The 25,007-nt window shown below is 39.1% G+C and overlaps 1 protein-coding gene and 1 non-coding gene across 2 annotated transcripts in view; one reads left to right on the forward strand and one right to left on the reverse strand.

Moving 5' to 3' along the window:
* FBXL7 (F-box and leucine rich repeat protein 7) overlaps positions 1–25,007 on the forward strand; it is a 457,095-nt gene that overhangs the window by 231,688 nt on the left and 200,400 nt on the right. The window lies entirely within an intron of this gene.
* LOC112065545 (U6 spliceosomal RNA) lies at positions 15,803–15,904 on the reverse strand. Its single transcript, XR_002892091.1, has one exon. It is a non-coding gene; the product is annotated as a U6 spliceosomal RNA (small nuclear RNA).

Raw genomic sequence — 25,007 nt, forward strand, 5'->3', positions numbered from 1 at the left:
AGTCTTTAGGATTTTCTATGTATAGTATCATGTCATCTGCAAACAGTGACAGTTTTACTTCTTCTTTTCCAATTTGGATTCCTTTTATTTATTTATTTATTTTATTTGTTTGTTTGTTTGTTTTGTTTTTTGCGTTATGCGGGCCTCTCACTGTTGTGGCCTCTCCCGTTGTGGAGCACAGGCTCCGGACGCACAGGCTCAACGGCCACGGCTCACGGGCATAGCCGCTCCGCGGCACGTGGGATCTTCCCGTACCGGGGCTAGAACCCGTGTTGCCTGCATTGGCAGGCGGACTCTCAACCACTGCACCACCAGGGAAGCCCCTTTTATTTATTTTTTTCTTCTCTTATTGCTGTGTCTAGTACTTCCAAACTATGTTGAATAAAAGTGGTGAGAGTGGGCATCCTTGTGTTGTTCCTGATCTTAGAGGAAATGCTTTCAGCTTTTAACCATTGAGTATGATGTTAGCTGTGGGTCTGTCATATATGGCCTTTATTAGGTTGAGGTAGCTTCCCTCTATGCCCACTTTCTGAAGAGTTTTTATCATAAATGGATGTTGAATTTTATTAAAAGTTATTTCTGCATCTTTTGAGATGATCATGTGGTTTTTATTCTTCAGTTTGTTAATGTGGTGTGTGACATTGATTGATTTGCAGATATTGAAAAATCTTTGTATCCCTGGGTTAACCCATTTGATCATGGTGTATGATCATTTTGATGTATTGTTGCATTCGGTTTGCTAGTATTTCGCTGAGGATTTTCTGCATCTGTGTTCATCAGTGATATTGGACTATAATTTTCTTTTTTTGTGATATCCTTGTCTGGTTTTGGAATCAGGGTCATGGTAATCTCATAGAATGACATTGGAAGTGTTCCTTCCTCTGCAATTTGAAATATTTTCAGAGGTTTGGTGTTAACTCTTCTCTAAATGTTTGGTAGAATTCACCAGTGAAGCCATCTGGTCCTGGACTTTTGCTTTTGGGGAGTTTTAAAATTACTGATTCAATTTCAGTACTTGTAATTGGTTTGCTCATATTTTCTATTTCTTCCTGGTTTAGTCAGGAGATTTTACCTTTCTAGGAATTTGTCCATTTCTTCTAAGTTGTCTATTTTATTGTTGTATCGTTGTTCGCAGTAGTCTCTTACGATCCTTTGCGTTTCTGTGGTGTTGGTTTTAACTTCTCTTTTTTCATTTCTGATTTTATTGATTTGGGCCCTCTTCCTTTTTTTTCTTGATGAGTTTGGCTAAAGGTTTATCAATTTCATTTGTCTTTTCAAAGAACCAGCTTTTAGTTTCATTGATCTTTTGTATTATTTTTATAGTCTCTATTTCATTTATTTCTGCTCTGATCTTTATGATTTCTTTCCTTCTACTAACTTTGGGTTTTGTTTGTTCTTTTCTCCAGTTGCTTTAGGTGTAAGGTTAGGTTGTTTATTTGAGATTTTTTTTCCTGTTTCCTGAGGTAAGATTGAATCACTATAAACGTCCCTCTTAGAATTGCTTTTGCTGCATCCCATAGGTTTTGGATCATTGTGTTTTGACTTTCATTCATCTCTCGGTACTTTTTGATTTCCTCTTTGATTTTTTCAGTGATCCATGGTTGTTTAGTAGCTTATTGTTTAGGCTTCATGTGTTTGTGTGTTTTGCAGTTTTTTTCTTGTAGTTGATTTCTAGCCTCATAGCATTGTGGTCTGAAAAGATGCTTGATATGATTTCAGTTTTCTTAAATTTACAGAGCCTTGCTTTGTGGTCCAGCATGTGATCCCTCCTGGAGAATGTTCCGTGTGTACTTGAAAACAATGTGTATTCTTGTACTCTGCCTTCAGGAGGCTCTGAGACACTAGGTCAGAGGAACTCAGGAACATGGGTTTTTTTTTTTCTTTCATTAAGCACTCCCAAGTTGGTTCTAAGGTAGGTGTCCTCAAAGTACACTCTGATCATCGTTGGATGAAAAGGTAACTGTAGTAGTCCACCCGGGAGAGAATAAACATCCTTGTCCCTTCCTGGCTTCTGGTGGTGGCCATCAATCCTTGGTGTTCCTTGGATTGTAGCTGCAGTCACCCCATTCTCTGCGTCTGTCACCCATGACACTGCCCCTGTGTGTCTCTTTCCTCTTGCTAAAAGACAGCAGTCATACTAGACTAAGGAATTTTTCTACTCCAGTATGACCTCATCTTTACTAAACTAATTACTCTGCAAAAATCCTATTTCCGAATACAGGTCACATTCTGAGGTGCTGGAAGTTAGGACTTCAGCATATCTTTTTGGAAGACTCACTTTAACCCACAACAGAGGGAGAAAGGGGATGTGGCTAGAATAGGTCTGGGATTCTGAAATCAGAGTCAGTAACTGGTCCAGCATGAGTCTCTGAAGGTCTCTTGAGAAACAAGCTAAAATCACAGGTTTCTTTAACCTGACCTCCAGAGTCTGACTTAGGAAGTATGAGAATTGTGCCTTAGAATCTGTATTAATTACCCCTCTGCAGGAAATACCCACGTGGAGCAGCCCTACCAGAAGCATTCTCTAAACTGATGTTTTACGAATGCACTGGGTAAATGATAAGTTATGACCACGTAAAGCTTATGCAATAAGCACACGTAGCCACGTGTAATATCTTCACAGTGCACTGCCACCATGTGTTCCTCTATTCTGGCAGAGGCAGGTAGGTGGTGCTCACAGATTATGCTTGTTTAACTGATCACCCCATGCTTTTAAAGAAAATTAAAGCTCCTCTTAACAGCAGTTGTTTATAAAATTAAGCACAGTTTCGATGTTTTTGTTTTTCCACTATTTTAACTATCAAAGGAATGAGGAAAATGGGGTCATTCCCTCCCATGATGACTGTTTTCTTTTCATTAATAGTGGCAAAAGCTCTTCTTGAAGTGGAACCAAAATGCAAATATGAGCTCACCCAGGCCTTTAAGGATTTCAGGAGGCCATGCATTTGATCAAAATTGCATGTTTAAAATTCCTTTCAGGATAGAATACAGATAAAATATAGATGGACTGAAGCTAAGCGCTCTTTGCTGCAGACGCACTCAATAATGTATACATTGTTAATCCCTGATCATTTCCAAGTAATTGTAGGCTTCTTCATGGAACCAATTTTCTGTTTTGGAGACTAAGATAATTCAAATTGCATGTCTTTAAGTATGATAATAAGTGGAGTCTGCCAGTGGTTGCTTGTATAACCAATTGGATGTGAATGTGTGTGTGTCTTACAATCTAGAGTTTTGTATTTAGTCCTTTCTTTGGCACGTGAAGTCACACCAATTTAAGTATTAACAAGTGTGTCTCAGGATCACTGAGTTGCATGTTGAGTGGAATTTATAATTTTTATTATGTTGGCTGTTTCAAATAACACATTTTGAAAAAGCAAATGTGGTTGATATGTGAATCATTTGTACTCAGTTCATAGTTTCCTTTGAGTTTTTTTTTTACTTATACTTGTGGTCCAAAGGGACTTTTTTCAGTAACAGTGTTATTGTTACTGATCTGCATTTAGTTTTGCAAAATTCCATCCAGTATGTTTATTTGCCTCTCTGGTGACGTGGCATATGAAGTGAGGTACAGATTTTTGATGATTCTTGGCATGTCTGGTGCATAAAGTATTTTGCCTAAATCATTATCTCATAGAAAGCATTTTTAGTATGAATTAGCAAATTTTAAACAGGTTTGTATATGGTATGCATAGATCTAGATTTAGGAAGAGTGCAACAGGATGCAGATGAGTCTGTGAACTTTCCTCAGGGTCAGGTTGGCGATAGAATTGGGAAAACTGTTCCTATTCGTACTATCTTTTTGGTTCTATTCTCCACTGAGACTGAATCCTTGATTTCCAGATTCTTAGAGAAGGGTTGCATATTTTCTTGAAAGATCCACTATTCTTCTTGTCTCTGTGTCAATAGTCATCAAAGAGAAGCAGGAGAATCTAAGCTGAATAACATGCACATGCCAAATAGTCCAAAGACCAGCTATGGTACTCCACGTAAATATTTAGACCTTCACTGGAAAACAGTAGCTTCAGGCAAAGAGTAACATATATATTATAGTTCCGTCTCAGAATTAAGCGGCTGTTCATCATCAAGTCATTGGGTTTTCTCACTTTGTTGTAATGGTTTCCTTTTGGCCGCAGCTCATCTTTTTTTTTTTTTTTTTAACTTTAGAAACTGTATTTTAAAAATTTAATTTATTTTTTAAATTGAAGTATATTTGATATACAATGTTGTGTTGGTTTCATCTTCATCATCATGCTTCAGTTCTTTCACTGGTGTACTAATTAATTAATGTAAAAATATGTTTCAAATCTGATAAATAGTATAATGCAATAAAAGATCAAAATGCAAAAACTAATGCATAAGGAAGAAAATAAGAAATCCATGGGTTGTAAGATACTCCTTGTGAAATGGACAATTATAATGAAGATACTCTTGGTCTTTAGAATATTTATTCGTTCATCATGTATTTACTGAGCATTTCTATGTATTGGACATTGTGCTGACAATGAATGGAATGTGGTTTTTGCTTTAAAGACTCACAGGTTGGGAGGAAGTTAGTTAAGAAGATGAAGAATCACAGCATTGTGAAAATATGACCTTAGAGAAAGGAGGGCTGTGCCATGGAGCACAGAGGCAGTCGTTCTTGAGAAGTAAAGAAAGTCAGGTCTTTGGTTTGCAAAGACCAGGTCCACTCAGATGAGCTCAAATAAAAATGGGGTCATTGAAAGACATGAGGGATTTTCAGAGAAACAAAGTGCAGAGGGTGTCTGGTCTCAAGAGTAGCCACTCCACATCTGGCCCTCTCCATCTCTAAGTGGTCTCATTCTGCTTCTTTCTACATGTACTTTCTCCAATACCAAGTCACTGGTATTTTATAGAACAACATACTTTTTTCAATAGGGTCTTCCTTCTTTTTCTTCTTTTGTTTTAAATAAAGTTGCCTGCAGTCATCTTCAAGGTTGCATTTTATGCTTAACAAATTGGAAATTATTGACATTTCCAATTCAGTCTTCAAAATAGTAGATCAAAATATTTATAAACAAGAAAATGCTCTTTACAGTTACTTAGGTACCTGCTAAGGTTGGAGCAAATTCTGCTAAATAGAGTTTATTCTTAATTCTAATGTTTAGTATTTAAATATATAACTATTTCAGACTGAATGTTTTCACATTTTATTTACAATGTTAATTTTTTCATAGACTATTTTTTTATTAAATGTTTTTAATTGCAGTGTAGTTGACAACAATACTATATTAGTTTCAGGTGTCCATCATAGTGGTTTGACATTTACATACATTATGATCACCACAGTAAGTCCAGTAACCATCTGTCACCATACAAAGTTATTACAGTATTATTGATTATATTCTCTATGCTGAAATTATATCTCCGAGATTTACGTATTTTATAACTGGAAGTTTCTACCTCTTAATTCCCTTCACCTATTTCACCCAGCCACCTCCCTCTCCCCCTTCCCCACACCTACAGTGTTGAATTTTTAAATTGAGCTTACAGGGGTCATTCACAGTAATGTCAGATGTTTCACCTTTAACAGAATGAATTTCCAAAAATTTACTTTTGATTCTGTGAACTGGATGAAGAAAACAAAGATATTATTGGAATTAACTTTATTTTGCATTTGAAGTATCAAATGATATTGACAAAATTTGCATTATTTAACTTTTGAGAAGTTCTTTCTCTGCTCATGGATTCAACATATGGGCAGTTACTGCTTCACTTTTTGTATATGCATGAAACAACTTGGAACTGAAAATAAGCAAAAGTAATTCAACAAAGCGTTGAATGGTCTAAATGAAAAGTCAGGGTTCGTGGACTAATGTGACACACCTTGCACAGCCACACATGTTAACTTGTCAATTTTAGGCGCAGTCTTCCTAAAATAAATTCTAACTTTTGATAGCAGTTATAATGCTTCTTCAATAGATAGTGTGTCTTATGGATTTCATAAGGTCAAAAAAGTTTTGGTAGAGTGCTGAGGCCAGAAACTAGATGATAAAAATAGGTGCTGATTTTGAAGGATGTGACCCATTTGATTCAAAAGTGGAGTGTTGGAATTTTATTTTTAATAATATAGTTTTTTTTTTTTTTTTTTTTTTTTGTGGTATGCGGGCCTCCGTCTGCCGGCCATGGCTCACGGGCCCAGCCGCTCCACGGCACGTGGGATCCTCCCAGACCGGGGCACGAACCCGGTTTCCCTGCATCGGCAGGCGGACGCGCAACCACTGCGCCACCAGGGAAGCCCCAATAATATAGTATTTTATTTCTTCTAAAAAAATTTATTTCTTTTAATTTATTTTTGGATGTGTTGGGTCTTCACTGCTGCATGTGGGCTTTTCTCTAGTTGGAGCGAGCAGGGGGCTACTCTTCGTTGTGGTACGCAGGCTTCTCTTTGCTGTGGCTTCTCTTTGTTGTGGAGCATAGGCTCTAGAGTGCAGGCTCAGTAGTTGTGGCGCACGGGCTTAGTTGCTCTGCGGCATGTGGATCTTCCCGGACCAGGGCTCGAACCTGTGTCCCCTGCGTTGGCAGGCGGATTCTTAACCACTGCGCCACCAGGGAAGTCCCAATAATATAATTTTTTAAATAATAAAATTTAATGTGCATTTCAGTCTCCTAAGTGTCAGTGACCTCACTGTAACTCAAAAAGTATATAGCATTCATCGACTAAAGATACACAGTAACAAATGCAATTATGTTTTCCCCCAGAACACAAGGATACAACCAGCTAATATTGAGCAGAGTGGATAAACAAGGTCACACTCAGGCCGTGGCAGGTCCTAAGTGTCAGCCCTGAGGAGTAGGCTGGCATCTCAGTGCAACTTGACTCCTCTGTGTTCTTTGTCCTTCAGTGGCCTGGGTTCCTCCTCTCTCTGCTGTTCCTGCTGGTTCAGGGTGGAGTGGCAAAGTGTGCTGGGAGTTCACTGAGCAGGATTAACCTAGAGGAGGAAGGTGAGGAAGATAGAAGCTGTTTCTGGAAGGGTGAAGAGTTTACCCTTCAGGTCATCTGATTTAAACCTTGCTTGTGCTGCTCATGAACTTGGTGACTTAGGGAAATACTTCAGTCTCTTGGGATCTCAGTTCCCTTATTTATAAAATGAGGACTTGGCATGATGACCTCTCTAACTTTGATATGAAAAGACTCTAAGTTCTGGGACTTCTCCAGTGGTTAAGACTCCACCTTTCAAAGCAGGGGTTGCGGGTTGGATCCCTGGTTGGGGAACTAAGATCCCACGTGCCTTGGGGTATGGCCAAAAAATTAAAAATAAATAAATTTAAAAAAAAATAAATATAAAAACAACAAAGATTCTAAGTTCTGTAATTCAATGGCAGAACTCTTTTTTTCCTTCCTTCCTTCTTTCTTTATTCCTTCCTTTCTCTCTCTCTCTTTCTTTCTCTTTCTTTCTTTCTCTCTCTCTCCCTTCCTTCCTTCCTTCCTTCCTTCCTTCCTTCCTTTCTTTCTTTCTTTCTTTCTTTCTTTCTTTCTTTCTTTCTTTCTTTCTTTCTTTCTTTCTTTCTTTCTTTCTTTCTTTCTTTCTTTCTTTCTTTCTTCTTTCTTTCTTTCTCTGTGTGTTAGTTACAGAAACTATAAAACAGTAACATATTTATTTTGACCTGTGAATGTAAGACAATTCTTTGAGGTAAAAAAGTTTTCTTCTGAGATTATTCAGGTAGAATCTTTGCATTCAACATAGGGATTCTGAAAGACAATTACAGAAAACAGCTATAATGCAGAACTCCTTGTGGTGATATCAAATCCAAGAATTAGATTCAGATCCTCTGACAGTTTTCCATCTCCATCAGTCATGTCCAAGTCAAGACATAACAGCATTCCTTCTGTTTCATCCCTTAGTTGGAGTTAAATTCTGCTGGAGACTACACTGCATGTTTTTATTTATTTTTTAAATCCAGAATGCTCTTTGTCATCTGACAGTGCACCATATTAAACTACTTAAAATGCTTTGTGAATGAAATCACATGTCTGAAATGTGGTGTCCGTTACCAGAGCTCTTGAAGGGCAGGCTTGGGTTTAGTCCGTCTCCTTTGTCTTACCTAGTTTCTCAACCCCAGACATTCTTTTTCTCTCTCTTAAGGCAGATTTCTATGCGTAGACAGTTCATTCAGATTGGTAGGGTGGACTGGGTAAAAAAAAAAAAATGATATGGGCAATTTTTACCTGGTTTAAATGGGTTAAAAAGAATCATGGTAATCAGAGCTTCAGGGCTGCCCCACCTCTGATTTTGCATTTTCTTTTTTTTAAAAAAATTATTTATTTATTTAATATTTTATTTATTTATTTATTTATTTGGCTGCCTTCTCTGTGATTGAAGGAGAAGTGCATTGAATTTTCATAAACACGTAATTATCTAACTCCTTCCCAACTTAACATGTTTTGACATGAAATCCTTAAATACATATTAACAATCTCAGCGTTAGAGGCTAAGGACTGTAATGTACACATTTAAGCTCATGTACACAAGAATGTGAACTCACGAGGGCAGGAATTCCTGTTTGTTTATTGTTATCTACCTTTTGTCCTCAACAGAGCTTGATGCATGAGGTTGCCAAATAGGTTAAATTAACGAATGTGAGGGTAACCCATGGTGAGAACCATCCGTTTTGTACAGCTCTGTAGCTACAGCCCCTAGAACGGTGTCTGCGTCTCATTTGTTGAGTGAATGAATGGACTTAGGGATTTGGTCCTTGTCATTCAAGTCTTGTTTGGGAGGCAGCTTGGCAAAATATTAAAGAGCAGTACTAATTAGGTACCACAATGGTAAATAATCACCGGACTCTCATATTTTAATTGTCCAAATGGTAACATAAAAATTGTTCTATATATTCAAAGTCGGAAAATAATATATAACATGCATTACCCCCAAAAGACTTTGACGTTGTTGGATTATTTTTATTTCTTTATGTATTGAATAAATCTTTGAGTGCCTCTGTGTTCCAGGCAGTATATCCGGTGCTAGTGAGTCAATAGTGAAGAAAAGAGTTGTAGGTCTTGCCCAAATTGAACTCATAATCTAATGGGGAAAACAGTCAAAAAAAGTAATAAATAAAATGTTAATTTTTGAAGGGAAAAATGGGACGTTGCAGTAGAGAATAACAGAGAATAGCTACTCCAGAAAGGGTAAACTATAAGAATGGAACCTTTAAGCTGAACTTAAAGGGTGAGAAGGAGTCAGTTCTGTGAAAACCATCCCAGGCAGAAGTATGTGTGCAAAGGCCCTGAGGCAGCATGGAATTCAGTCACCAAGAGAGCTGTTCTCTATGGGAATAAAGAAAGAGGCAGGTACTGAAGGATTTTGAACAGGAGGACGTGTTAAACGAATGTACCACGATGAACATGATACAATGACGTTTTAAGACATTCACCCTTGCTCAAAAGTGGAGAATGGATTCCGGTGCAGAATAGTGGAAGTGAGTGTTTAATAGTTCATCAAAGGAATGATGGTGAACCTGAGTAAGGTATGTTGACTAAACAATATATGCACAACCTAAAAGTTGAGAGTTATGTTTTATTTGGTGAGAATTTTTAGGACTTCAAGCCAGGGAGGCAGCACCTCAGGTAACCCTGGGAGAACTGCTCAGAGGGGAGGCAAGGGGGAGACCCAGGATGTATAGTTTTGCAACAAAGGGCAGTTAGTCTGAACATCAAAAGATTATTGTTAATTAAGGAAAACTAGGTATCTCAAGTTAAGGAGCTTTTCTATGTATGGGAAGATGCAAGAGTCTGGGCTCCCTGAAATTGTTCCTTTGATATGCACCTTAGCTCTCTGGGGCCAGTGTTCTGTTTTCACATCCTGAGTTTCCTCAGGGCTCTCTGTGGGGAGTAGCTGCAGTCACTGATGACTGTGACATCTTGTTTACTGATATGGCAGGCAGTATTCCATTCATCAGGTAGCAGCAGTGATGAACACGAGGTATGGAAGGGTTTGAGGTAGAATTAAAGAATTTACTGTTGGAAAAAAGTAGAAGAGGGTTAAGGGAGAAGTAAGGAAGAATTCTCCTGGGCTCCTGGTTGAATTCATGGGAGATAGTAGTGTTCTTTGCTGAGGTGGAAAATACTGGTACAAGGAGACAGATCTGGGGTGGAGAAGCATGGATTCAGTGGTGGACAAGTGAAGCTGGAGATGTCTGCCAGATAAACTCAGAGATGTCAGGGCAGAGCATGGAACTAGATTTTGAATGCGGATCTCAGAGGAGGCCTCTGAGCCGATGATATAGACGTGGGAATCTCTGACATGTTGAGGGCACAGCGATGGAAGACCAGCTGGGCATATTAAAATTCAAACCTTCAGTTTGCAGAACATCTACCTGGGGCAGTGAACCCAGGAAAGCGCTTTTCTCATGCCCCATTATTTTACCCAGTCTTTCACTCTTCACCTGGGCTCATACTTTCTCTACTTGCCCTAGGACCCCTGTCCACATGCATTCACTCTTCCTGACCTTGACTCAATTCTTTAGTTATCTCTCTCACCTGCCCTAGTTTATCCTGTCGTCTCCCACCTTTCTGCTCCAGCCCACCCTCCTTTCAGTCTCCTAACCTGGTCGCTCTCATCAGCTGCTTTTCAACCTTTAGACTCTCACTGTCTGCTACCTACCATATTCTAAGTCCTGCAAATCTTTGAAGGTGTGGCTTCCTTTCCAATATCATTACATATCCATCAGTACTTCAGTAAAAATGAGTCTGCATTCCTACAAGGAGGAGGAGGAAGAAGAAAGGAATGGGGGGGTAGTATTGGTTATAGGGCATTTGTAGATCAGGTTCCAATTTGCATGTGAATCAGGCAATAGAACTTGTTTTCATGAGACATCTCCCTCCAATTTTCAAGTAATGTCATGAGATAGAAACATTTTTTTTACTAGGAAGATAAGATGCTAGATGATCAGGATTCCTATTCATACCGAGCACGACCCTGTAGGGCTCCTGGGCACAAAAACCTTTGTGTCCCTCATTTCTTGATTATAGGAAATAGGTTTAATTCCGCCTCCATGACCTTCCCTGAGTTCTTAGGGGCAGGTTCAAACAGTTGCTAATTAGGGAATGGAGGGGCTGCAGGAGACAAAGGAGGAACAGTCAAAAGAAACAATAGTACAGCCTTGGGGCAGGGTCCTGGTTCCCCAACAAGGGATATACATATCTTTGAGCTGTTTTGAAGATACTGAAACCCTTGCCAGGTGGGAGAAGTTAAAAAGGTATGGTGCCCACAAGCACGAACACCCGAGACCGGTTGGAACCAGAAGGTTGATGATGCCGACTCCCACCTACCTCCCCACCAGCCAATCAGAAGACTGTCCACGAGCTGACCACGCCCCCTTTGAACCATTACCATAAAACTCCTCACTACCCCCTCCAGGTCGGGACACACAGTCTTGAGGGCATTCGCCAGCTGTGGCCCCCTTTGCTTGGCAAAACAATAAAGCTATTCTTTTCTCCTTCGCCCAAAACTCTGTCTCCAAGAATTAATTCGGTGTTGGGGTACAGAGACCGGATCCGGCTTCACTATTACCATTTGAATTCCCTCGCAACACCGTGAATATCCATAGTAGTACAGTATTTGATATATTTTAAGTTCTTAATAGTTACTGATTAAATGAAATTTGTTCTGTAAATATATCCAAAGGTTTTGAGAAGTATCACTCTGCGATACCTTATGCTACCACTCACTTGAACTGTTTACACCCTCAATCCTATATCTCTGTTGCCCATTTATCTGCATCCCACCCGCTTTACTGGGCCTTGACGTCAGAAGTTCCAAGATTGTAACTTTTCCCCCAAATTACCATGCCAATCTGATGAGCAATTGTTTTAAATAGAAGTAGAATTGACCTACAACACTATGTTAGTTCCAGGTGCATAACATAGTGATTCAATACTTCTATACATTACAAAATGATCACTGTGATAAGTCTAGTTACCATGTGTCACTATACAAAGTTGATGAGCAGTTTTGTAAAGAACAACTCACTTTATAGTAATAATTTGCATCTCCTGTAGGCACGTTGAATTATTGATTACAGATCTTCTGGTGTTCATTCCTGCAAGTAAAAATCAGCTAATCATCTTATTCAAATATTTTCCATACTCTCAGATCCAGAAAAGACCAGTGTATGCAAATTGCACAAGTATCTTCAATATTCTTTACTACATGTAAAATTTCAGAGTGAATTCCACTTTAAGGTATCCATTTAGCATGAGGACAGGGATTTCATCTGTTAACATTTTGCTAGATTAAAAAAAAGTAATACCACGATCGTCTAGTCTTTCTAGACTACCTGGATAACAACGTTTCTCTGTGCACATATCTCATTATAAGTAGCTTTCATTTTTAGTAAAGAAACTACATAGTTTGAAAAAAATCTAAAGAATAAAAATCGAATGTTTTTAAACTGTACGTACTCAGGATGAACACACTACATGCTTGTTGGTGACACTTACTCTGTGCAGGGATGTTGTCATTTGGCTCTATTTCTGTACAAAGGGATCCAAGGCAAAAGAAGGTTGACCAGCTCTTTGCATTTGCCAGGTTGAAGCCAGGAGCTTCATGAGGAATAGGAAGACCCTTTGTGATTCCCCAAACACTTGGAATCAGAAGAGGCACAGAGCCCCAGAAGGCTGCCGTGTGACAACGGAGTTCCAAGAATGTTGTCACAAAGAAGGACTAAGCAGTTGCGAGAAGGAAGGGTTGACCTGTGACTTTCTAGAACCTTCAACATTAAAACCTACTGGTTGGATCTGTTAGGAAATTTTTCCCAGGAATATAATGCAGTAGGAGTCAGAAGGTTAGACAGAAGCCAGTTACAGAAATGGGTTTTATTGTTTGTTTGCTAGATCTGTCTATAAACCATATAAAGTGTGTTTGTGGGAGGGGTGTAGAATATGTCAACGTATCCACCATCCAGTGCTCTGATCATGCAACCTTTCTTAGCCCAAATATTTTTCCTGACCACTCCCACCATCGGATATTGACTTCTCATACTATTTTCACCTCAGTGTGTTGCCCTCCTCAAAGGGCTATACTACTTTTTCCGCCAGTACAGAATTTCCAAAGGAGAAACCAGGGGTCTATCTTGCTCTTGAAGTACTGTGTTGGAATATTTACTGTTCAATCACCTTCAACAAATAATTGTTGAGCGCCTACTTTGAAAGTTCTACAGAGGACAGAAGTGTAAATTACAGACCACAGGGATGTTTTTCCATCTGAGCTGGATGAGTCAGGCCAGTTCCTATGCCCAAAATCACTTCAGGGTTTCTTGAAGCACCTACATGCCCTTCCATCTTCATGGGAGAGCTTGCTTTAGCCACTGTGGGATTGTGTAAGTAGCCAGGAGTAGTGTCAGGAAATTCTTCTCTGTGTGTCTCCAACCTTCCCTCTCTCCACCCTGTGTCTTTCCTCTTTTTTCAGCTCTCTCCCTTCACCTTTATTTCCTGTCCCACCTCTGTATCAACACCTCCTCTCTTTTTGTTTCTCTGCTTTATCTTGCTGCCTTCCTAAACTGGCTGACAACTATTTTTATTTGTATTTCTCTGCCAAGCTTTGGATGTGTATTTCCCGAAAGACCTAAAATGCTTTTCTACTTGCAGTTTCCCTCTCCATTCTAAATCTCTTCATGCCCAGGGGCTGGGTTGGTGTCTGATTAGGAATGATACCTGTCTGCCCTGGTTTCGAATCAGAAGAACATCAGTTTGACATCTGAAAACAAATCACAGAGCTACCCATCCTTTCCCAGTGTCGTCTGCTCACTGAGGTGCTTATACAAATAGCCCCATCTCTAGAGATGGGGAAGGGTTCAGCCTATCACCTGGTTCCCATTTCTCAGCTAATGGGACAGAGGCACAAACCTGTAAAACAAGTAGATTTGTTTCCAACTGAAAGCCAGACGTGCCGAATCCTACAGGAGTGCTAGGTCCACTGTCTGTCACGTGTCTTAGCAGGTGCGGAAGGGTGCCCTTACCTAATTTTCACTACTAATCAACCCCAGCATTCCTTTACCTGAAAAATTAGCAATCCAAATAAACTTTCAGTTAACTGTAGCTAGAAATTACAACCGCTGTCATGCGAGGAGCTGAACCGGAGTGCCACATTTAGCTTCTGGTGCCAAATACCACATTGCCTGACATCTCGATGCTGAAGAGTTCTCTTTGCCAGTTAATTTTTGCTTTAGGGAATGAACAATCAGTTATCAGATCCCCTGAACACTTGTATAAATCTCTGAGACAATATCTTCAGAAGGAAACAGTCCTTTTTTTTCCTCTTTCGCTTCAAGAAACTTGTGCCAATAATCAAATGTGCTTTTATTCTCAGTTCTATTCACATGAATCCTCCAACTTATATCTTTTTCTTTCGGGTTTTCTTTGTTTTCAGACCAGAAGAGCACTTTAAGTAAAATTTATGGAATTTAAAAATGCCCAAGGCTTAATAACACACTATTGGAATATTTGAATGTAGCTGAATTTACAGCAATAAAGTTATGTGTTGGAGGGTTGTTGGCAAGGGATAAAGGTTGGAGTTGTCCCAGGAAACATTTTCTCACATAGTTGGTCATTGACTCAAGTGGCAAGTGTTCTGCAATCATACTCACATGACATTGGTGGGTCTCTGGAACTAAGAAGTTAGTTCCTTCTTATTGAAAGATCAAGAATGTGTTTTAAATGCAGCACCTGCTGTCTGTAAGATGCCAGGGCCAAGACTGGAGAAGTCCCTGGAGACACATAAGACCTGGGTCCTGCCCACAAGGAACTTACAATCTAGTTGGGAAGTTAAGACATTACATTGTGGTCCCGAAGACATCAGTAAAGATGCAAACATTCTCGCATCTCCCTTCAAAATATACAGAGTCAGGGCATTCCTTATCATGTCCATTGCTGCCACCCTGCTCTAAGCCACCATCATCTCTCATCCCGATTATTGCTGTAATCTCCCAAATGGTATCTCTGTGCTTCCACTGTGGCCCTGTTTAACCTACACTCAACAAAACAATCAAGGTGATCCAGTTAAAGAGTGAGTTGGATCATGTCAGTCCTCTGTCGAAAGCCCTTCGAAGCTCCTGGACCCACTCAGAGTAGAGCCAGTGTTCTTGCAGTACAGACAGGGTCTACACACAGTCCAGCCACCCACACCCTTTTTGACTCTCTGCTCTCAACTTTTACCGGTTTTCCTCTTGCCCATTCTGCTCCATCCATGCTCTCACCCCCTTGCTTCTCCTGGAGTACACCAGGAATGCTGTGACCTCATGGCCTTTGCACTTGCTGACCCCTCTGCCAGGAATCCTCTATCCCCTGATGACTACTCACCCCTCACATACTCAGGTGTTCACTCACAGTAAGGACTTTTTAGACCCCGTTATCTTCAATTGGGCTCTCATATGCACCCATGTGCGCACGTGCCCGCGCGCGTACACACACACACACACTTTTTTTTTTAAAATTGGAGTATAGTTGCTTTACACTGCTGTGTCAGTTTCTGCTGTACAGCAAAGTGAATCAGCCATTCGTATACATATATTCCCTCTTTTTTTGGATTTCCTTCCCATTTAGGTCACCACAGAGCACCAAGTAGAGTTCCCTGTGCTCTACAGTAGGTTCTCGTGAGTTATCTATTTTATACATAGTAGTGTATATATGCCAATCCCAATCTCCCAATTCATCTCACCCCCACCCTTTCCCCCTTGGTATCCGTACGTTTCTTCCCTATGTCTGTGTCTCTGTTTCTGCTTTGCAAATAAGATCACCTACACCATTTTTCTCGATTCCACATATATGGGTTAACATACTATAAAAAGTATGGAACGCTTCCTGAATTTGCACGTCACCCTTGCGCAGAGGCCGTGCTGATCTTCTGCGTTCCCATTTTAGTATATGTGCTGCCGAAGAGAGCACCCCCCACACACACTCTTGCTTGCTTTAATTTTTTTCCATATAGATATCACCATATGAAACTCTAATAGTTTGTGTGTTATCTATCTTTTCCCCAGTAGGAGCTAAGCTAGTTTGGGTTTTTTTTTTCAGTTTTGTTTGCCATATCTTTAGCACCTAGAATGGTGCCTGACACACAGTAGGTGGCCAATAAATATTTATTGAATGATTATTTTTATTATGAGCGTGAGGTGCTGTATTAGTTTCTTTGGGCTGCTGTAACAAAGTATCACGCACTAGGTTGCTTAAAGCACAGAAGTTTATTGTCTCACAGCTCTGGAGGATAGAAATCTGAAATCAAGGATGCTTCCTCTAAAATCTGTAGAGGAGAATCTTGACTTGCCTCTTCCAGCTTCTGGCAGCCTCAGGTGTCAACTTCAGCTGCAGCACTTCAATCCCTGTCCCCATTGTCACATGACATTCTCTCCTCATTTGGGATGGGGTGGAAGGAAAACTATTTCCTTTTATGTCATCTCACCTCCCTTTTTCCTCTAAAATTTGACCAGACTAATATCCCATCAAGACAGCTCTGGTCCAGCATCTACTCAGACCAGAAACCTTCAGCATCTATAAGTTGTCTAAATTCTCTAGTCTAGAATTTGAGGTTTTCCACGTTCTGTTTGCCACCCACCATCACATAACCTGTGACCTATCTAACTTGTAGGATTTGCTCCCCGCCATAGGTACCCTTTGGTGCATCCCCACACATGTCTCTTCTGATGCTTTTCTTTCAACCCTTCTCTAGTGAAAGCATTACGTTAAGACTTTCCTGCCATCTTCCTTCCTAAGTCCAACTTCTCCATCTTCAAAGCATGCATGCAAGATTACCCCTACCTTTTTGATGGCATTCATTATTTCCTATCCTGTCTTTTAGGTATATGTGAATGAAGGTTTTGTCTCCTCTAAATTAGGATGATAAACATACCAGTAGCATGATTTTTTGGTTGATAAAACTTGTGAGAAGATTGTACCTTTAAATTTTAATAAAGCTTTTGTTGTTCTGAATCAAAGAATGTGAGATTTCAGATGTAAGAACATGTCTTTCCTCAGTTGTTTTCTGAGAGAGCAATACACAGGGATGAAATGAGGACAAGATTCAGAGGGAAGGGTTTGAGAAAGAAGAATTAAGAAATGTTGAGGAAGTTGGGTGGATGTTTAAAAGTCTGTGTTAGGGACTTCCCTGTCAGTGCAGTGGTTGAGACTTTGCCTTCCAGTGCAGAGGGTGCGGGTTTGATCCCTGGTGGGGGAGCTAGGATCCCACATGCCTCGCGACCAAAAACGTAAAACAGAAGCAATATTGTAACAAATTCAATAAAAAACTAAAAATGGTCCACATCAAAAAATTCTTTTTAAAAAGTCTATATTATATTACATGTAGCCACCTTTGGGTCTCTTTTCAAGCACCTACACTCTCTTTGGAAAATAAATTATTTTACATATTGTGGTATGCCAAATAATGTCCTCTGAAAGATGGCCTCATCATAATTCCTGGAACCTATGATATGCTAAGTTACGCGGCAAAAGGGACTTTGCGGGTATGATTAAGTTCAGGATCTTAAGATGGGGAGATTATTCGGGATTAGTCTGGCTGGATCCAGTGTAATAACAAGGATCCTTATAAGACAGAAGCAAGACAGTCAGTCTCTAAGAAGAAGATGTAATGACAAAAGCAGAGAAGAAAAGAAGGCTTCATGACAACAGAAGCCTAGAGAGATTGAAACGCTGGCTTTGAAGGTGGAGGATGGGGCCATAAGCCAAAGAATGCAGGTGGCCTCTAGATGCTAGGAATTGAATTCTCCCTTAGAACTTCCAGGCAGAATACAGACCTGCTGACACCTTGATTTTAGGACTTCTGACCTCCAGAATTATAAGGTAATAAATTTGTGTTGTTTTGAGTGACTTAGTTTTGCAGTAATTTATTACAGTGGCAATAGAAAACTAACACATATTTTAAGGCTCTGACAATTAAAAGCAGAGACCAGGGTTTGGCAATCTTTGCTGTAAAGGACCAGATAGTAAATATTTTAGGCTTTGTGGGCCATCTGGTCTTTGTTACAATTACTCAGCTCTGCCATATAGCATGAAAGCAGCCAGAGACAAGATGTAAATAAATGGCTGTGGCTGTGTTCCAATAAAACTTTATTTACAAAAATAGGCAATAGACTGGATTTCGCCCATGGGCTGTAACTTGCTGATACATGGTATAAACCAGTGCCTCATCATTGTTTATTGTTTTAATTTATACTTCATCCTATTCTGGAATCTTTTTCCTGTTTACGTATGCCACATGACCCACTGAACAGAACATTCAACAATGGTCTGAAATTGGTTCTCCAACCAGAAGCATTAAGATTTTTAAGTGAAGATGAAGCTTATTATTAACATTCTCCAGTCATCTTTAATTCCTCAGTACTTGCATTTTGCAAGAATTGTATCCTAGAGGTGTAAATAGCAGTGCTAAATGACTCTGGCTTGATTTGCTCAAGTGAGAAGACCATACTGTATTTTCACAAAGCCTCTAGAATTTCGAATGCTAAGAATATGCACATCTCATGAAAATGTATTTCATCAAGCACTGTCTACAGAGGATTAAACTAAACTGTAAAACCATGTTTTTTTGTGTACAGACTTCAGGATTGCTAATGCTCTTTTGTTTATAATTTCTCCCTGGGACATCTCTCTTGAGGCAAATGTTCCCTCAGCAGAGGAGGTACTGTACAGACAGTGTGATTTTTAGCCAAAAAAATTGCTGCACGCGGGGATTCTTATTAGACTTGTGTTGTACTTCTCTTTGCTTTGTGAACCTGACCCCAAACATCTGTGTAAATGTGGCAAGTTAAAACAGCTTGCTTATACCTGGCTTGCCAAATACAGTTCTGTTTTCATCATGTTTATATCAGGATTACATGACATTGGCCCACCTCCCGTGCCTGCTGGCTTCCTTCTCCTTTCTTCCTTGTTCATCATGTTGACCTCCAACCTTAACGGCTCAAACCCAATCCTACCCCCTTCATGGTCAGGCCTGCATCATCACTACTTCCTCTGCAACTTCTCCTAACATTCTTCTGGTCTATATGTGGATTAGTTAATTCATGTCACGTGAAGCTTTACTGTTTGCATGATTTTTGCATGCACCCTACTAAATTATAGATGCTCACATTCAGAAACTAGCTTATAATTATTTATAGTTCATAATACTTCGTATAATATTAAATAAATATCTGGCTTATTGATTGCCAGATTTTTTACTTAATTTGACTCTTTGTTTTTTTGTTTTTGTTTTTGTTTTTTGCGGTACACGGGTCTCTCACTGTTGTGGCCTCTCCCGTTGCAGAGCACAGGCTCCAGACGTGCAGGCTCAGCGGCCATGGCTCACGGGCCCAGCCACTCCGCGGCCCGTGGGATCCTCCCAGACCGGGGCACGAACCCGCGTCCCCTGCATCGGCAGGCGGACTCTCAACCACTGCGCCACCAGGGAAGCCCAGACTCTTTGGGTTTTTAAAAAATATTTTTTAGAATACTTTTAGGTTCACAACAAAATTGAAAGGAAAGTACAGATAATTCCCATACACCTCCCACCCCTACACATGCATAGCCTCCTCTATTATCAACACCACTCACCAAAATGGTACCTTTTTTACCAAAGATGAACCTACATTGACACAGCATAATCCCCCAAGGTCCATAGTTCACTTTAGGGCTCACTCTGGGTATGTGCATTCTGTGGGTGTGGACAAATGTATAATGACATATATCCATCATTATAATATCATACAGAGTATTTTCATTGCCCTAAAAATTCTTTGTGCTCTGCCTATTCATCTCCACCCATGCACCAACACACATACACTCCTGGAAGCCACTGTTTTCTTTTCTTTTTTTTTTTTAATTGTCTCTATTGTTTTGCTTTTTCTAGACTGTCATATAGTTAGAATCATAACAGGTAACTTGTTAGATTGACTTCTTTCACTTAGTAATATGCGTTTAAGATTCCTTCATGTCTTTTCATGGCTTGATAGCTCATTTCTTTTTAGCATGGAATAATATTCCATTGTCTGGATGTACCACAGTTTATTTATCCATTCACCTATTGAAGGACATCTTGGTTGCTTCCAAGTTTTGGCAATTATAGATAAAGCTGCTGTAAACATCCGTGTGGACGTAAGTTTTCAGCTCCTTTGGGGAAATAACCAAGGAGCATAATTACTGGATCATATGATAAAAGTAGGTTTAGTTTTTGCGGAAACTGCCAAATTGTTTTCCAAAGTGGCTGTACCATTTTGCATTCCACCAGCAGTGTATGAGAGTTCCTGTTGCTCCTCATCCTTGTCAGCATTTGGTGTTGTCAGTTTACTGGATTTTAACCATCCTAATTTGCATGTAGTGCTATCTCGTCGTTTTAATTTGCATTTCCCTGATGACATATAATGGGGAGCATCTTTTCATAAACTTTTTAACCATCTGTATATCTTTTTGGTGAGGCGTCTGTTAAGGTCTTTGGTCTATTTTTAATTGGGTTGTTTCTTTTCTTATTACTGAGTTTTAAGTGTTCTTTGTATATTTTGGATAGCAGCCCTTTGTCAGATGTGCCTTTTGCAAATATTTTCTCTAAGTCAGTGGCTTGTCTTCTCATTTTCTTGATGTCTTTTTCAGAGCAGAAGTTTAAAATTTTAACAACGTCCAGCTTATCAATTATTTCTTTCTTGGACTGTGTCTTTGCTGTTGTATTTAAAGTCACTGTCATATGTAACAGCAGTCCCCAACCTTTTTGGCACCAGGGACCGGTTTCGTGGAAGACAGTTTTTCCACGAACATGGGGTGGGGGGATGGTTCAGGCAGTAATGCAAGTGATGGGGAGTGGCAGATGAAGCTTCGCTCACCCGCCGCTCGCCTCCTGCTGTGCAGTCAGTTCCTAAAAGGGGTTTGGGGACCCCTGATATACAAGGTCATCTAGATTTTCTCCAGTGTTGCCATCTAGGAGTTTTATAGTTTTGTGTTTACATTTAGGTCTGTGATCCATTTAGAGTTAATTTTTGTGAGGCATGTAAGGTCTGTCTCTAGATTCATTTCTTTTTTTTGCATGTAGATGTCCAGTTGTTCCTGCACCTTCTGTTGAGGAGACTTATCTTTGCTCCATTGTATTGCCTTTTCCCCTTTGTCAAAGATCAGTTGACTCTATTGATGGGGGCCTGTTCCTGGGCTCTTTATTCTGTTCCATTGATCTATTTGTCTTTTCTTTCAACAATACCACACTGTCTTGATTACTGTAACTTTATGTTAAGTCTTGAAGTTTGGTAGCATCATTGTTCCAACTTTGTTCTTCTTCAATATTGTGTTGGCTGGTCTGTATCTTTTGCCTTTCATGTAAACTCTAGAATCAGTTTGTTAATATCATACAATAGCTTGTTGGATTTTTTATCGTGATTGCATTGAATCTGCAGATCAAGTTGGGAAGAACTGACATCTTGGCAATATTGAATTTCTCTATCTGTAAATACAGAATATCTTTCCGTTTATTTAGTTCTCCTTTAATTTTGTTGATCAGAGTTCTGTAGTTTTCCTCACACAGATCTTGTACATTCTGTAGACTTAGGCTTAAGTATTTCATTTTGGGGGGGTGCTAATGTAAATAACATTGCATTATTAATTTTACATTCCCTTTGAACATTGTTAGTGTATAAGAAAGCAATTGACTTTGTTATATTATACCTTGTATCCTTCAACCTTGCTATAATTACTTATTAATTCCAGGAGTTTTTTGTTTATTTTTTCAAATTTTCTACATAGAGGATCATGTCATCTGCAAAGACAGTTTTAGACCTTCCTTCCCAATCTGTATACCTTTTATTTCTTTTTCTTGCATTATTGCATTAGCAAGTACTTCCACTGTGATGTTGAAAAGAACTGGTGAGAAAGGACATCCCTGCTTTGTACTTGATCTTAATGGGAAAGCTTTGAGTTTCTCACCATTAAGTATGATGATAGCTATAGGTTTCCTGTAGATAGTCTTTATCAAGTTGAGAAAACTCCCCTCTATTCTTAATTTACTGAGAGTTTTTATTATGAATGGGTGTTGGATTTTGTCAGATCCTTTTTCTGCATCTATTGCTGTGATTTTTTTTCCTTTTTAGTCTGTGATAGATTACATTAGTTGATTTACAAATGCTGAACCAGCCTTGCATACCTGAGATAAATCCCACCTTGTCATGGTGTATACTTCTTTTTAATACATTTTGGGATTTGATTTGCTAATATTTTTTTGAGGATTTTTGCATCAATGTTCATGAGAGATATTGGTCTGTAGTTTCCTTTTCTACTAATATCTTTGTTTAGTTTGGGTATTGGGATAATACTGGCTTCACAGAAAGTATTCCCTTTGTTTCTATCCTTTGACAGAGATTGTAGAATTGATGTAATTTCTTCTTTAAATATTTGGTAGAATTCATCAGTGAACACATATGGGCCCAATCCTTTCTGCTTTGGAAGGTTATTAATTATTGATTCAATTTCTTTCATATTGGGTTGGCCAAAAAGTTCATTCGGGTTTTTCCTTAACATCTTATGGTATAGGCCTATTCAGATTATTTATTTCTTCTTGTGTGAGTTTTGGCAGATTGTGTCTTTGAAGAAATTGGTCCATTTCATGTACTTTATCAAATTGTGTGCATAGAGTTGTTCATAGTATTCTTTTATTATTCTTTTAATTTTCAATAAGGTCTGTAGTGAGGTCCCCTCTTTCATTTCCAATGTTACTAATTTACGTCCTCCCTCTCTCTCTCTTTTTATTTTTTTGTTACCTTGGCTAGAGACTTAATTAATTAATTAATTAATTTATTTATTTATTTATTGGCTGCATTGGGTCTTCGTTGCTGTGTGTGGGCTTTCTCTAGTTGCAGCAGACGGAGGCTACTCTTCATTGTGGTGCATAGGCTTCTCATTGTGGTGGCTTCTCTTGTTGTGGAGCATGGACTCTAGGCATGCGGGCTTCAGTAGTTGTGGCACACAGGCTCAGTAGTTGCAGCTCATGAGCTCTAGAGCACAGGCTCAGTAGTTGTGGTGCACAGGCTTAGTTGCTCCACGGCATGTGGGATCTTCCCAGACCAGGGCTCGAACCCGTGTCCCCTGCATTGGCAGGCGGATTCTTAACCACTGAGCCACCAGGGAAGTCCCAAGGCTTATTGATTTTATTGATCTTTTTGAAGAACCAGTTTTCAGCTTCATTGATTTTCTCTATTGATTTCCTCTTTTTCATTTCATTGATTTCTATCCTAATTCTTAATATTTCTTCTGCTTACTTTGGATTTACTTTGCTTTTCTTTTTCTAGTTTCCTAAGATGGAAACTTAAATTGTTGATTTTAGATCTTTATTCTTTTCTAATCTATGCATTCAATACCATAAGTTTCCCTCTAAACACTGTTTTTGCTGCATTCCAGATTTGATAAGTTGTGTTTTCATTTTCAGGTAGTTCAAAATATTTTTAAACTCACTTTGAGATTTCTTCCTTGACCCATGTATTTTTCAGAAGTTTGCTGTTTAATCTCCATGTATTTTGTGGTTTTTCCAGTTAACTTTCTGTTTTTGAATCCTAGTTTAATCCCATGTGGTCTGAGAGCAGCCATTGTATAATTTCTGTTCTTTTACATTTGTTAGGGTGTGTTTTATGGCCCAGAATATGGTCTACCATGGTGAATGTTCCATGTGAGCTTGAGAAAAATGTATATTCTGCTATTGTTGAATGAAGTAGCCCGTATGGTCTGTAGCCTATATCTATTTGAATGATGGTGTTATTGAGTTCAGCTATGTCTTTACTGATTTTCTGCCTGCTATATTTGCTCATTTCTGAGAAAGGGGTTTTCTTTGGATTATATTGAGAAATATGCTAGTGATTTACAACAGAATTTTTATTTTTATTTTACCTTTTCAGTTACAGCTAGTGTTCGCTTAATATTTTAGAGAAAGCAGTCTACTCTGATTTCCAGATTTGCCTAGTGGCTGTCATTTATATTAAAAATCATATTGGATGATAACATTTAATTAATATCTTGGAAGCAAAGAATAATGAGGATATAGTCTTGAACATTTTTGATTTGCGCATGACTTTACCTAAACTATTCCAGAAAATTAAGAATTTTTATTATCTTCAAAAACTTACAGAGAAAAAAGTACAGAGTCTCCTGACATGGACTGATTTTAGTTTAAATAATCTGCCATGTAAGGCCCTATACATTTGCCAGGCCTCAGTGAATATGCCACTTGGTATGGAGAGCTGTGTTTGGCAGTGCATTTCTATTTTCTTTGCAGTTCCCAGCAACACCTGGTCTTTGTATTATGCTGTCTCATAGGGATGATGACCATGTTGTTGGTCTAGTTTCCTAGTGTATACTTTAAGCCACCCAGCAGATATAAAAAGTAGAATTCTACTGAGATTCCATTACAAACTGTTCTAAGGATGTTCATTTAAAATGTGTTAAGTGCTGAGCACCGAAACCATCCTTTTTTTTTTTTAATTCTCTCATCACCTACTCCACTGAAAAAAGTTACCAAGATTTGTTATTGAAGTAGACATTCTGATGCCCAGAGGTATTGCAGACCAGTGGTCAGGACATAATAAGAAACTACACTAAAAGTGCCTGCTTGCCATCTTCCATATTGTACTATTTGAATGAGTGAGAAAAGGTGAGTGAAAAGTTGACTGCAAATAATTACATAAAAATAGATACAAGACATTGCTCCACAATATCACGTCTTATATACACCCATCCAGGATATGTAACCTTAATCTAAGTGTGAGAAAACAGACATTTCCAAATGGAGGAATGTTATGCAAAATAATTTACCTGGGATCTAAAATATGCCAATGTCATGTAAATCAAAAGAGTCTGGGGGCTATACTACAAAGCTACAGTAATCAAGACAGTATGATACTGGCACAAAAACAGAAATATAGTTCAATGGAACAGGATAGAAAGCCCAGAGATAAACGCACGCACGTATGGTCACCTTATCGTTGATAAAGGTGGCAAGAGTATACAATGGAGAAAAGACAGCCTCTTCAATAAGTGGTGC

Source organism: Physeter macrocephalus, chromosome 8, assembly GCF_002837175.3.
Source record: "Physeter macrocephalus isolate SW-GA chromosome 8, ASM283717v5, whole genome shotgun sequence".
Lineage (NCBI taxonomy): Eukaryota > Metazoa > Chordata > Mammalia > Artiodactyla > Physeteridae > Physeter > Physeter macrocephalus.